Source organism: Acinonyx jubatus, chromosome C2, assembly GCF_027475565.1.
Source record: "Acinonyx jubatus isolate Ajub_Pintada_27869175 chromosome C2, VMU_Ajub_asm_v1.0, whole genome shotgun sequence".
Lineage (NCBI taxonomy): Eukaryota > Metazoa > Chordata > Mammalia > Carnivora > Felidae > Acinonyx > Acinonyx jubatus.
In genome coordinates, this window is record NC_069384.1 from 95,521,790 (window position 1) to 95,536,016 (window position 14,227).

The window sequence follows — 14,227 nt, forward strand, 5'->3', positions numbered from 1 at the left end:
GCCCCAATAACACGTTTAAAATACAAACATAACAATATTATGCTAAGAGAAATCTTTGGGCTCCAAGTCAACATTCCAATACCTCTCCTCTCTGCTGAGTAGGTAAGTACTTAGTGATTTCCTGTTACTGAGAAATCATGCTCCACCTCACATTCCACCCTATTCTGTTCCTTACACACACATACACACACACTTGCAGTCACACTCAAAATACACACACTCTGTTGTTATTCGGAAGGTAAAATGCAGGCTAGGTTCATACGTGCATTTGAGGTTTCTATTTAAGTAAGCCCAGCCTTAACCATTCTTTCCTCCAACTTCTGTTTCAGCAGGATTTGGAGCTAACCTGTTCCCTGGGAATTATATAATTTAGGAGAAATATTGCAAATATCTACTAATTATAGATGCTGTGGTCTGAATGTTTGCGTCCCCCCAAATTTATATGTTAAAATCCTAATGTTCACTGTGATGGCATTAGGAGGTGGGTCCTTTTAGAGGTAATTAGGTCATGAGGGTGGCGACCTCATGAATGGAATTGTGTCATACGAAAGGCCCCCCAAAGCTCCATGGCCCCTTCCACAAGAGGACACAGAGTGAAGGTACCAGCTGTGAACCAGAAAGAGGGTCCTCACCAGAAGGCGACCATGCTGCTGCCTTGATCTTAGACTTTTCAGCCTCCAGAACTGTTAAATGATAAGTTACTGTAGTTAGAAGCTACTCAGTCTGTGGTATTTTGTTATAGCAGCCTGGATGAATGAAAATAACAGATATTAATAATTGATTACAAAATACTTTCTTGTTTGGGTAATGAATGGTTCCAAGATCAATCAGAGAGCCTCAGAGTGCCTACCAATCACAATGTTAAGTGAAATGAAAACTCTTGCTATCTGTGATCACAGGTTTTTCTTCTTGATCTGATACATCATGCTCCTTTGCATCCCTCTTATGTTTTCTGTTATAGCACTCTACCAATTTCTGGAGTTGGCCCAAGCACAAAATCAAAAGAAACATATGACACTGCAGTAGGGCAGACTCATATTTTTAATAAATATTGTTATATTTAATAAATATTTTTAATAAAAACAATTGATCTTTCATTTCTCTAATTCAGTTCTTTTTTTTTTCCTTCATGAGAGTGCAATTATTTATCATAAAGCAAATATCTGTGTAAATGTCATCATGGTCATGCAACAAAATATCGTCAGTGCCTGGGAGAGCCCTTTATGCACCCTCTTTCAATCACTCCTTCCTCCTCAAAATTACCAATACTTTGAATGTTCTAATAATTTCCTTCCTTCTCTTGATGTCATCAAAGCATGCATTGCTAAGCCCTCTGGTTGAGTCATACAGAGTAAATTTATATATAACTATAACTATAACTATAACTATATTTATATATAGTTATATATGAAGGAATAGTAATAAAATATATATGTATATTTAATATATATGTATGTATATACCTATATTTAATATATATGTGTATATATATGTGTGTATATATGTGTGTATATAATATATATAAAGGAATAGTAATAAAATATATATGTATATTCCTGGATGCTTTTACTTGTCATTATATCCATTCATTCATAGATAATGCTACAAGTTATTTAGCCATATTGTTGAAAAACATTTTTTTCCAGTTTTGACTATGCTAAATAATGATGCTGTGAACATTTTTGTACATGTTTTCTGGTACGCATGTTCTGCATTATCATGGGCAGATATTAAAGAGTAAAATTACAGGGCCTTAAAATATGGTCAACTTTAATAGATACATTTTTCCAAAGTAGTTGTAGTACCATCCAATACCATTATGTGATAATTCCTATTGCCCCCTAATATTTATTATTATTAGTAGTAGTATTTTAAAATCTAACCATTCTTTAGGTGATTTTAATTTGCATTTTCCACACTGCTAGTGAGGTTGGATATCTTTTCATATATTCCAATGTTATGGATGTTTGCTATTATTGTATGTTTGTGTAGTGTCTTTTCAGTTTTCTCATCTTTTTTTTTTAGAGAGAGAAAGCATGAGTGGAGGAGGGACAGAAGGAGGGAGAGAGAGAGGGGGAGAGAGAGAGAGAGAGAGAGAGAGAGAGAGAGAGAGAGAGAGAGAGAGAATCCCAAGGAGGCTCTATGCTCAGCACAGAGCTCAATGCAGGGCTCGATCTCACAACTGTGAAGTGATGACCCGAGCCAAAATTCAGATTCAGATACTCAACCAATTGAACCATCCAGGCACCCTTTCTTGTCCATTTTTCTATTAGGTTGTGTGCCTCTTCATTATTTTTATATGGGCAGTCTTTATATAAGATGGAAAAAGGGTTTTTACTAGTAATATGTATTGAAAACATTTTTTTCCTCTTGATGGGTTTTTTTTGACTGTCTTAATGGTATATTTTGATGAACAGAAAAATTCAATTTTAATATATAACCCCATTTTTCAATCTTTTCCTTATGTTAGTATTTTGCTTCTCATTTAAGAAGTTTTCACCTTTGGGGAACCTGGGTGGCTCAGTCGGTTGAACATCCAACTCCTGATTTTAGCTCAGGCCATAATGTTAGGGTAGTGGGATCGAGCTAAGCATGGAGCCCACTTAAGATTCTCTTTTTCTCCCTCTGCCCCTCTGCCTGGCTCTCTCTCTCTCTAAAAAAAAAAAAATCTTAAAAAAAGAAATTTTCACCTGGGTGGCTCAGTGAGTTGAATGTCCCACCCTTGGTTTCTTCTTAGGTCATGATCCTGGGGTCATGTGTCAGGCTCCGTGCTGGGCATGGAGATTCTCTCTCTCTCCCTCTGCCCCTCTCCCTCACTCATGGACACTCTCTATCTCTCTGAAAATAAAAATTAAGTTAAAAAAAATCTTTCACTTATAGTGAGATTGTAAATATATTCTCCTACATTATCTTCTACATGCTTTATTATTTTACCTTTCACATTTAAATCTACAATATGTGTGGAATCCATCAATGTTTGTATACAGTGTGAAGGAAGGCCAAGTTTCTTTTGTTTTGTTTTTTTTTTTTCTATATCATTTGCTGAAAAGACCATATTCTCCACTATTCTATTCCTCACATGTTGTAAATTGCATGGTCTGTTGATCCTGTTCATTTGATCTACTTATATCTTTGGAAACCTTACCATGCTCTTTTAATCACTATAGCTTTATTTAGAAGTTTGGCATACAGTAGAGCAACAACAACTATTAATGGGTATTTATAGGGCAGATGACTGCAGAAAATACACAGAGAACATCAGAGGATGAATGAAGATTAGGAGGTGCCAGAACATCCAGGGCTTAGTCCTTGGGCTACTGCTTTCCTGCCTACACTTAGTAAGTCATCTAATCTAGTCTCATGCTTTCAGATACCACCTATATGCTAATGGTTCAAAACTTTCTGTCTCCAGCCTGAACTTTCCGCCTAAATCCTGGACTTAACTTTCCAGCAGACTACTTGACATCTCCACTTGAAAATATAATGGGCAGCTCAAACTTAACATGTCCAACACTGACCTCCTGATACCTGCCTCTCCCTATTAAAGTTGTAACTCCTCCTGAAGTTATTCCTATCTCACTTAAACAGTAATTCAATCTTCCCTACACCTTGTGGTGGCTTTTTTTCCTCCTCTCTTTCCCACTCTTCACATCGATTGCATCAGCAAATGTTCTTCATTCTGCATGAAATTGTATCCAAAATTAACAACTTCTTCCCATTCCATTCTTAACATCCTTGACACCATCTTTTCTTGCCTCGGTTATTGCCAATAGTCCCTCACTAGCCTCCGTCTTCTGCCCCCAGTTCTCCATAATTTATCCTCTCCCCAGAAAGCATGGTTATTTTCTTGTGATTCCTCTTTTCAAACATAGTTCAATGGATTTCTACATCATTCAATGTAAAAACCAAAAGACTATGTTGAACAACCACCTAAGTAATCTGGTTCCCTGATATCTCTCTGATTTCGTCTCTTAATATCCCCCCCCTTCATTCTCTCTGTTCCAGCCACCTGGGTCTCAAACATGCCAGGAATGCCCTCTCTTTACTGCTTTCAGATTAGCTGTTCCCTCTGCCTGGAACATTACTGGTTGTCTCCCTGTGGATGTCCACATACCTGAATTTCTCATTTCTTTTGGTTCTTCACTGTACAGTTAACTTTTCAGTGTGATCATCCCTAAACGTCTTATCTAAAATTTCATGTAGTCTGACATCATTTTATGTTGTCTTTCCATGCTTTATTTTTTTTTCTTAACACTCATTACTATTTTATATACTATCTAAAATATGCATTTTACTTATTTATAGTGTTTATTTTGTGTCTCTTTGAAGTGATGTGATTTGAAGCCAACTGGAGAAATTAGCCTTAAAAAGGAGTAACAGCAGTATATCCATTATAACAGGTGAGAAAGAGGATAGGATAAATGCCCACATTAGTGGGTTCATAAATCTGATTAGTTGAGGAGTCCGTAATCTACTCCATAGACAGGTGCTCCTGTCTACTTACATATTGTCTCCAAAAGGCTTGGCTGGGCAGATTTCTTGGAACTATGCATTGAAAAATTCTTTATGATTGATCAGTTTTGTGCTTTATAATAATATCTGAACACTTTGACTATTGAACATGTTTGGACGTGAGGCAGATGGAGAGGAGTAGTGGGGACAAGAAGAGAGAAATATGCATATCCAAATTCAATGTACTTCTATTCACTTGAGCTTAAAAATTCTTGTCAATTTAAAAAGTAGCTGGATCTATATCTGTAGTTTTAGCTGTGATTGTGTCAACTCAAATGTACTAAAAAGCCTGAAATCTGGTTGGCCCCATGAAAGGGTCAGTAGTTCATTAACTCCAAGATCACTTGCAGTAAGTATCAGTTATAGGCTCATAAGAAAACTATCCAAACAATACCAGTCTAATTTGGTCATCCAATAAGTGAGGTGATTTCCTAGATGAACAGACATTTAGATTTCAAAGATTGGGTTATGAATTAAATTGCGTCCCTCCAAGAAATCTTGAAAGTACCCAGCACCTATGAATGTGACTTTATTTGAGAATGAAGTCTTTGCAGATCAAGTTAAGTTGAGCTTATTAGTGTAGAACCTAATTTAATATGACTAGTACCCTTCTGAAATGGAAACCTGGGAAGAGACAGATACACACACACACAAGGAGAACACTGTGTGAAGATAATGGCAGGGATCAGGGCACTGCATCTATAAGCCAAAGAATGTCAAAGATTGCCAGACACCAGCAGGGGCTAGATGAGAGGCATGGAACAGAATTTTCCTCACAGCCCTCAGAAAGAACCAACCTTGCTGACATTTTGATCTCAGACTTGTATCTAGCAGAGCTATGAGACAATCTTGTTATGTAAGTCACACAGTTTGTGATACTTTGTTATGACAGCCATAAGAAACAAATACAATCCTACTCTTTTAAAAACAACCAGAATAAATAGGATTCAACTTGTGGCCACAAGAATTTTAGTCTGATAAGATTTCTAAGGCTGAAAGAGTCATTTAAAAAAAAATTAGACTTTTCAATTTAGAACAATTTTAGATTTAAAGAAAAATTGCAGATATACTACAGAGAATTCCCACACACAGTTTCCTTTATTAACATCTTACATGAGTAGGGTACACTTGTAACAACTAATGAACTGATATTGATAGATTGCTATTAATTAAAGTGCACACCTCACTCAGATTTTCTTAATTTTTACCTTGTGTTCTAGCCTGTTGAGGATACCATATTGCATTTAGTTGTAGTGTTTCCATATGCTTCTTTCGCCTGTGACAATTTCTGACTTTCCTTGTTTGTTGTTGGCTTGATGATTTTGAAGGAGTACTAGTCAAGTGTTTTGTGGAACATCCCTCTGTTGGGATTTGGCTGATGTTTTTCTCATGATTAGACTGGGACAGTAAGTTTTAGGAGGAAGATCACAAGAAATAAGGTATCATTTTCATCACATCATCATATCACCAACATGACTTATCACTGCTGATGTCAACCTTGATCACCCCGCTGAGGTAGTGTTTGTAAGATTTCTTCACTGTAAACTTATTCTATCCCACCCCATGTGTATGATATCTTTGGAAAGAATTCACTATTCATAACCCATACTTAAGTAATGGGGATTTATGCTCCACCTCCTTTGGGGTAGAGTACCTACATAAAATATTTGGAATATTTTTGCAAAGGAGATTTGTCTCTTCTCCTCAGTATACATTGTAATTACCTGGAATAGCTATTTCAATACCCTGAAAATAAGGAGCCTCTACAAAGAAGAAAACTTAAAAATGTGACTATATAATTTCTCTTTAAAACAAAATAAAACAGTATTAGTGGTTTAATCTATAACAAAGCAAATAAATAGAAGTAATAATCTATACTTTCTAAAGGTTTCCTCTGATCATATGCCATTAATTTTTCTCTTACTATAGCATGTATTATCAATTACCAAGAGCATGAAAATTGATTCCCAAGTATGAAGGAAATTTTTTACTGGATCACAAGATGATTTAACCCCTTTCATTGTCACATGGAGGGTTTTATATCCTTGTGTAGGATCCAACACTGCCCTTTCTTCATATTTATCCTCCTCCTGGGGTATGATAGAGAATAGAAAGGGAGAAATCCTTGAGTTTTCCCAAAATGGTAGACTTTTTCACTAACCATGAATATGCTTAAATCCAGACATTCTAGATTTTGCATTTCAAAATATGGAGTTCCACTTCCATCTCCTTTCTCAGATAAAACTATTTAAGTGATATTATGGGAAAGCTCATGCTTCAAGGATCCCAATAGAGTATATTTAATGCATCAATATTATTCATTCAGCAAATATTTGTGGAAGACTGGCCATGTACAAGGCACTATCTTTGGTTCCGGGAAAACAGCAATGAGAAAGTGCAGATTAGGTCTCTGTTTTGACATAGTTTTAAACTCAGTGGAGAATATAGGCATTGAGTAAGAGAATTACACATTTGCTAGGTCACATGAAGAAATTTAGGATACTGTGAAGGTATAAAATATGATCAGGTAGTGGGTGGTAGGCTAGTTAATTTAGTGCAGAAAAACAGGTTTCTTTGAGAAAATTATGTTTAAGCTAAATTCTACAATATGCATAAGAGTCAAGTAAGCATTAGGAGTCAAGTTAGAGATGATTATCACATAAAGTGATCTAGTCCTGCTTTGAGTGAGAGTAAAGTTTCTCCTTGCTTTGCAAAGGAAAAAGGCACTTTAGAAAAGATCTCAAATAAGGCTAATGCTAGACTTTAGAAAACTTTTGGAATGCCAGTTGAAAACTTCTTACCCTGGACATTTATTATGCATAGGTAGGGACAATTTCTATCAGAATCTTCATCTCAAAAACTCCATGGATATAGAAACAATACATTACATCTATAATAGATGTAATGGTTTCAATAGCCAGCCTCTCATGCAAAAGCTAAAATTGTGTGGTTGTCAGGATGTTTGCTACAAAGGCAGAAAAAAAATCTGAGGCAGCAGTTTCCCAAATGTGGTGACAGCCTAGTCATAAAAGAACATTCTACTTTATTGTTATGAATATATTAATCATTCCAGTGGTTTACGGTGAATATTTTCTACCATTTACAAGAAAACATCTGCTACAACTAGATGAATGATTAGCTGCAAAGTACATAGCAATTTTGTTTTCAGGGATTGCTTTCTAAAGTACCCCCATTTCACCCTTCACTTCATTCAGGTGCATGTATAGAGACATAGGAGGTCATTTCCAGAATTTTCTGGGTCAGCAAAAACAAATTCTTGAAGAGGCTCATAAGATAAAGTCTTTGCTTCTCTTAGAATTTGAGTATCTCTTTGAGATCACTCCATCCCATTTTCAAAGAGTTCTATCCCTCCCTCCCTGATCACTTTCTAGGACTATTTTCAAGGTTAATGTTTAAGTGTTAATTAAGCCTAGCCATCTCTTAAGAGATAAGTAAGTAAACAGGCTAGCCTTGATAACAAGGTTTCTAAGACTGGACATAAAGGAATGTTAATGCATCTTTCATAATGGAGGCAATATGTTTATAATCTTAGACTTAAAGTAACTATGGTTACAAAGCCTTGTTCTGCCTCACCTTTACTTGATTCCTTTCACTGGGGATTCACCTCTGTCATCAAGAGACAGTCTCCTTGGCTAATAGCAACTCAGTTTGTCACCATAAGAATACAAAGATTAAATGCCTTGTGAATAGAGTACAAAATTTTTTTTTTTATCTGCTTCAGAAGTGTCTTTTCAAGAAGGGAGACTTGGTCAACAAAGAGAGAAGTGTTCCCAGTTTAAACCAACTTTCTAAAAAAAAAACATTGGCTTTCTATTGTACTTGAAGTGCTTTATCATCAATGATTACCTAGCAGTTGCTACAAATCTTTAAACCCATAGTCCTGATGTTGACTAAGTGCTTCAAAAAGAATTTCTGAAGACACGTAGGGTAAAGGGGTCAAGAAGAAGATATTATCAGGATATTATTTAAAATACTAAATTTAGGATGAATTGCTGTAGACATCTTCTCAAAGAGTGTTAAGGAGGTAGGAAATTAACATGAGAAACAAAGCAGGACTCAAAATGTATACATAATCTATTTTATAAAACAATTTAAAATATATAAAGATGAAAGGAAGTACATGAAAACATAAAGGGTCATTATTTCAGGGGTGAGATTATGGGTGTTTTGCCACAATAAGCATATATTACTTAAACAATTAGGAGAGAAACAACAAGCATTATATAATAATTATTTTAAACAACAGCTACAACTTGGCAATCGTGAAAAGGACTCACTGTGAATCTGGGACACTTTCAGAGGAGACTGGCAAATGATATCAGGAGCTGTGAAAACACTGATGATTTTTCACCTGGCGAAAAAAAAAGAGTAATGAAACACGAAGGCTGGCTCCAACCATTTGAAAGACTGTCAGGTAGAGGAGTATCAAGACTTATTTTCCAAAGACTAGAGGTTCTATGGAGTCAGCACTTGTCTTAATTTAAGAAAGACATTTCTAACAATAAGGGAACAAACTGATATTCAAAAAGAAGTTGGATGGATATCAGACAGTTATAAAAATGATGCTGAGTGAAGACTAAGAATATGGGGTTTTTAAGGTCCTTTCAACCCTTGGATTCAATTACTTTAAACATTGCTAACATATTTGCCCAAGACTCTAGAGGTCATAAGTCTTGGTTTTTCTTTTCCTCTCCGTTCTTCCCCCTTCCCCACTCTCACTTTCCTCCCATAGTGACTGAAAATGCTGAGTCCAGCATTTTCCAAGGAGTCACTGGGGCAAATTGCCCTTGAGCACAATGCTAAAGGAGCAGTCAATTCCTCATGATAACACGCCTGATATAAGTAGAATAGAAATTACAGAATATAGTGACTCGTCTAAGTCACAATGACACAATGTGTCAATTATGTACCATAAATAGTAAGGTGGGATTTCCGTGGCTTGGGGTTTGCAGGGACTTGAGAAAAATAACAAAGAGTAAGATGGGATGGGATCAGATTTCTACAGCTCATCTGATCACAGATTTAGAAATGACCCATATTATCCAGTCTTTTCTCTATTTCATCAATTTCCATACCATTTTACTCAAAATCTGTGATCAGTTTCCCAGACATCTCAGTCTCCTTCCTAATTCAGGATGCCACTTCTGTGATCCTTAGTGAGTGTGACCTCCTCACCTTTCTTTGGCTTCAGGTAGAAAGCAAATATTTTTGTAGTACCATTCTTTTAGGGACCAGCCAAATAGTATCAGAAACTTTGTTCCAAACACCAATAGCCATTTATCTGCTAGTAAAAGTAACAGAATATAGATATCTAGAATTCTGGGTAATTTCGATATTTAGATTACTTACTCTACTCAAAGGCATGAATACCAGAGGAATGATTGAGCCCGCTGGAAATGTTCCCTTGATAAATAATAAAAATGTGATTTTTTTTTTTACTTTTCTTCTGAAATATAAAGACATGTCATAGAAGGGAGAACTGTAATTCTTAATTCTCTATTTTCGGAGAAAGCCTCTAATTTCAAATCCATCATGTTAAACTTTCCACGGTCACTTCCCATGTTCTGGTTTTTTATTTGGGAAATACTGTCCTGTACACGACAGTATTTAGGAGACTGTAGACTTGTTCTCTACAGATAAAAGAAGATAAATAACAAGAGGAACTGCACAAGGGCTGTTGCAGGAGTTACAGAACTAATATACATACAGTCTTAGGCCAGCTTTCTGTACTCAGTGGGAAAGTGCTGTTATTATTATTGTCAATGGTATTGCTATTAACAGATGAAACTGATGTAGTCTACATAGACTATATAGACTGCATACTGCAGATTCCACTTCTATTTATTCAGAATCTATACGGTGCAGTATTGCAATCTATTTTTATTTAATCTCCTTGTAACTTTGAGTGAAGAACTTTGTCCCTCTCTATTCAGATAAGGGATAGGCTAAATAGCTGATGGATATTAAGGAGGGCACTTGTTGGGATGGGTACTGGGTGTTATATGTAAGTGATGAATCACTAAATTCTGCTCCTGAAACCAATACTACACCATATGTTAACTAACTAGAATTTAAATAAAAACTTGAAAAAAATAAACAAATTCATTAATAGGATTAAATGAATGGATGAATGAATGAATAAATAAACAAACAAACAAACAAAGGAGTAAGTATTGCTTGGATCACAAAGCTATTACTTCCTGGGGTAGACATATTAAACCCCTATCCAAGATACTCAATTGGTACAGGACTCATGTGAGATTCAAAGTCATGTTTCTGCAGAGTTCTCCATCCTGCTGTGAAGGAGAATGCTGTGAAATATTAAGGAAAACAATACATCTTAATAGTGACAAGCCTCCAAAACCTCTGATTGTTTATGATGTCTTGGTCTTCACATGATGTACCTCATAATTAATTTTTATCAATAGAGGATCTTTCTTTGTTAACCATTAAAATCCTATGAATGAATTATATTCCAAATAATCCCATGAGTAAAAAAGGGGGGGGGAAGCATTGATCACAGTGGAAGTCCAAAAATGGAGACAGAAAATACTGGCCAAGAAAGAAGAAAGAACAGGTGTTTGCCCTTATCCCACACTCCTTCAGACTGGAATATGGGAGAGCAACACTCTTGTTTTTGTGGATATGCGCTAAAGAAAACAGAAAAATCCAGCCAACTTGTGCAGTGGGTCTCATGAATATGTAGAGAAGTGTTTACATGTCTTGAATTGAGAATGGAATTCTAGTGCCTTTAGACTGTGAGCCAAATTTTAGGAGGCCAATATAAGCCTGCTTGTATTGTCTAATCATTCTCTCTTCTGGGAACATTCTAATTTAGCTAAAACCAGGATTTGGACTTGGCCTAGCTATAAATTAAAAGAATACTACATGGCTATGCAGCTCTGCTCAAGAGTTTATTTGCTCTTACATTAAAAAATAACTCAAGTCACTCTCAATGGATTCATTAAAAACCTGATTTCTCCACTTTATAGCTATTTTCCCTGGCAGATGGGATCTGTTTTTTTCCTTATGCTGCATTTTTTGAACTAAGTATATATGGTGGGATAGCAGTATACTCTCCCGCCAACAAAAAAGCCACATGCATATTTCAATAAAATCACATTATTTGGCATCTACTGTCCACATATGTTCATTTGGCTATTGCTGGTCCAAGCCAATAATAGCCACAAGGGAAATGAGTGTTTGAAATTTAAACAAGGAGCTCTAAATTTTCTAAGAGAGAAGAGACCTCCTGACAGGTAGATCAGTCTCTAATTCATTTTTAATGCTGTTGACAATTCCATAAATCATTGTTTCTCTCCCATTATGTGCCAGCTTCTGTGCTGTAGAAGTTTGAAAAGAAAACTTCTGTATGCTTTTGGGTGGGGGTGGAGGATTAGGTAAGACTCTTTGAATGATCTTTTAAGGATGAATAATTCACCATGCAGAGAATAAAGAGCATTCTGAGCAGCCAGAATGGTATGGGGGTATGGTGAGTTCAGAGGTAAAGCAATTCTTCATTGTGGCTCGAGGGCACGTGGTGGAATGGATGTAGAAACTTAAGTAGGAAGGGGATGGTATAGATGATGGATTTCTTGGTGCAAAGAGTCATTGTCAAAAGTTTTTAAATGAAGAATGTAAGCTCTATCCCTGTGAGTCCTGAGAAACAGAGTATTATGTACCTAAAAATGTGAAAAGAAAACCTGATGTCCTTGCCCCAGCAAAGAATGTCCATAACAAAAGCCTGATGTTAAGTGGACCAATAAGTAGGGACAAAAGTTAGCTGGAAATACTGTTGTAAGTGAAGAACCAAAGCATGCAATATCTTAGAATACCCAAAGATTTTTTTTTTTATTCTGATTTTTAAGAATCTGGTTGGGAATTGGGACAGAACAAGGTGCAGCTGAAATTACTGTGAATGTTTTTTGTATAAAGTCAAAACCACCCGGAGATACCATTTATTTATTAATTTCTTATATACATCTTCCAAAAGAGTATACAGATGCATTTTTCATACAGCAAAATAATGGTGGTTGAAAATGTGATTAAATCCATGTGTCTGAATCAGCATCTGTAGTATGAACACACTCTTATTTGGATTCACCAAATTTCTATTACCTTCCAACATTTCCAGCTATAGATTTTCATCTTATATGGTAGTGTTTCAAAATTGCATGCATAATATAGTCCAGAGCTTGGCTCCCAGAATCAGGCAAACCTGAGCTCTGTCCCACTTAAGAGCCATAGGACCTGTATAAGTTATCTGATTCTCTTTGGTATTAACTTTCTCAACCGTTAAAAAGAAAACTCAGATACAGGCCCATATCTACCAAATAATTATTGTGACGATTAATTAAATTGTTTGAAAAATGCTTATTATAGTGTCTGGTATATATTAAGAACTTGATAAATGTCACTAGCTAATTATGTAATTATTATCATCACCCAAAGATAAACACAATCAGATGTTTGAGAAAAAAAACATCCGTTAAGACTACTTTATCTATACACTGAGCCAGTTGACTCACTGCATTTTGCTTGATTAAATAATGATAAAAAGGATAATAACATACACACAATACTTTAATGTCTAAGAAATATTCCCTCATGAATAAATAACTTGGCACCAACCCTGTGAGTTAGGAAAGATAACATACTATTGTTTACAAAGAAAGAAAAAAAAAAAAGAGAAATCAGGATAAAATATCCAAGAGAAAAATACCTATAAATGCAAGACTAGACCAAGGAGATAAAGGGGAAAGGAAAAGTCTTTCAAAAAGATTAATTTGTCACAACAAAGACTTTCAAATAATCAGAGTGGAAAAGACATCATACCTTCCAGTGAACTGACAACTGACATTGTCAAATCAAATGATGGGGAGCCAACAAATATCAGACTTATCTAACCTTTTTTTTTAATAACTAGCTATTGATTTCTCAAGTTTAAACAATTCATTCCAAAAGGCATATTTCAGTTATGCTTATGACTCTTTTTTTTTTTTGTAAAGTTTATTTACCCATTCTGAGAGAGAGAGAGAGCGCGCGCGCGTGCGCGCGCATGCACATGAGCAGGGAAGGAGCAGAGAAAGAGGGAGAGAGAGAATCCCAAGTAGGCTCCACACTGTCAGTGCAGAACTTGATGGGGGGCTTGAACCCACTAGCTGTGAGATCATGATCTGACCTGAAGTCAAGATCTGGACCCAACGCACTGAGCCACCCAGGCACCCGAAGATGCTTGTGACTCTTAACATACAGTATCACAAAAATATCATAAAGTATTTATTTAAAAGAGGCATGATTTTTATATACCCAAGTTTGTTTTAAAAAGTACATTATTGAATAAAGTTTTAGGTTCTCTGTTTTTAAAACTTATACATTTATAGACTGAAATACAGTCACTGTATTTACCTATTATTTAAATAATTGATCAGTAAACTATAATATAGACTTTGAGACAACAGTTCTCAAACTCTACAATGGTGTGCTGAAAATGTGGAGAAGGGTTCCACTGTTTAGTTGAATATGGCCAGTCATTTACCAAGTTCACATTTGATTGGATTTTCTTTAACATTTTGATCAATAACAGTTCTCTTTTAAAAAACTGATGTCCAAGAATTGTTGAGTCTGACAAAATGAATGTCCAAGTATCATAAAATATGTATTGATGGAATTTCTGAGAAAGGTGATTGTGCCT

At 35.7% G+C, this 14,227-nt stretch overlaps 1 long non-coding RNA gene across 1 annotated transcript in view; it reads right to left on the reverse strand.

Moving 5' to 3' along the window:
• LOC113599886 (uncharacterized) overlaps nucleotides 1–14,227 on the reverse strand; it is a 42,657-nt gene that overhangs the window by 12,777 nt on the left and 15,653 nt on the right. Inside the window, exons 2-3 of the long non-coding RNA XR_008297835.1 lie at nucleotides 8,811–8,884; nucleotides 6,459–6,602 (exon numbers count right to left, since the gene is read on the reverse strand). This is a non-coding gene — a long non-coding RNA (uncharacterized LOC113599886). The remainder of the gene's footprint in view (nucleotides 1–6,458; nucleotides 6,603–8,810; nucleotides 8,885–14,227) is intronic.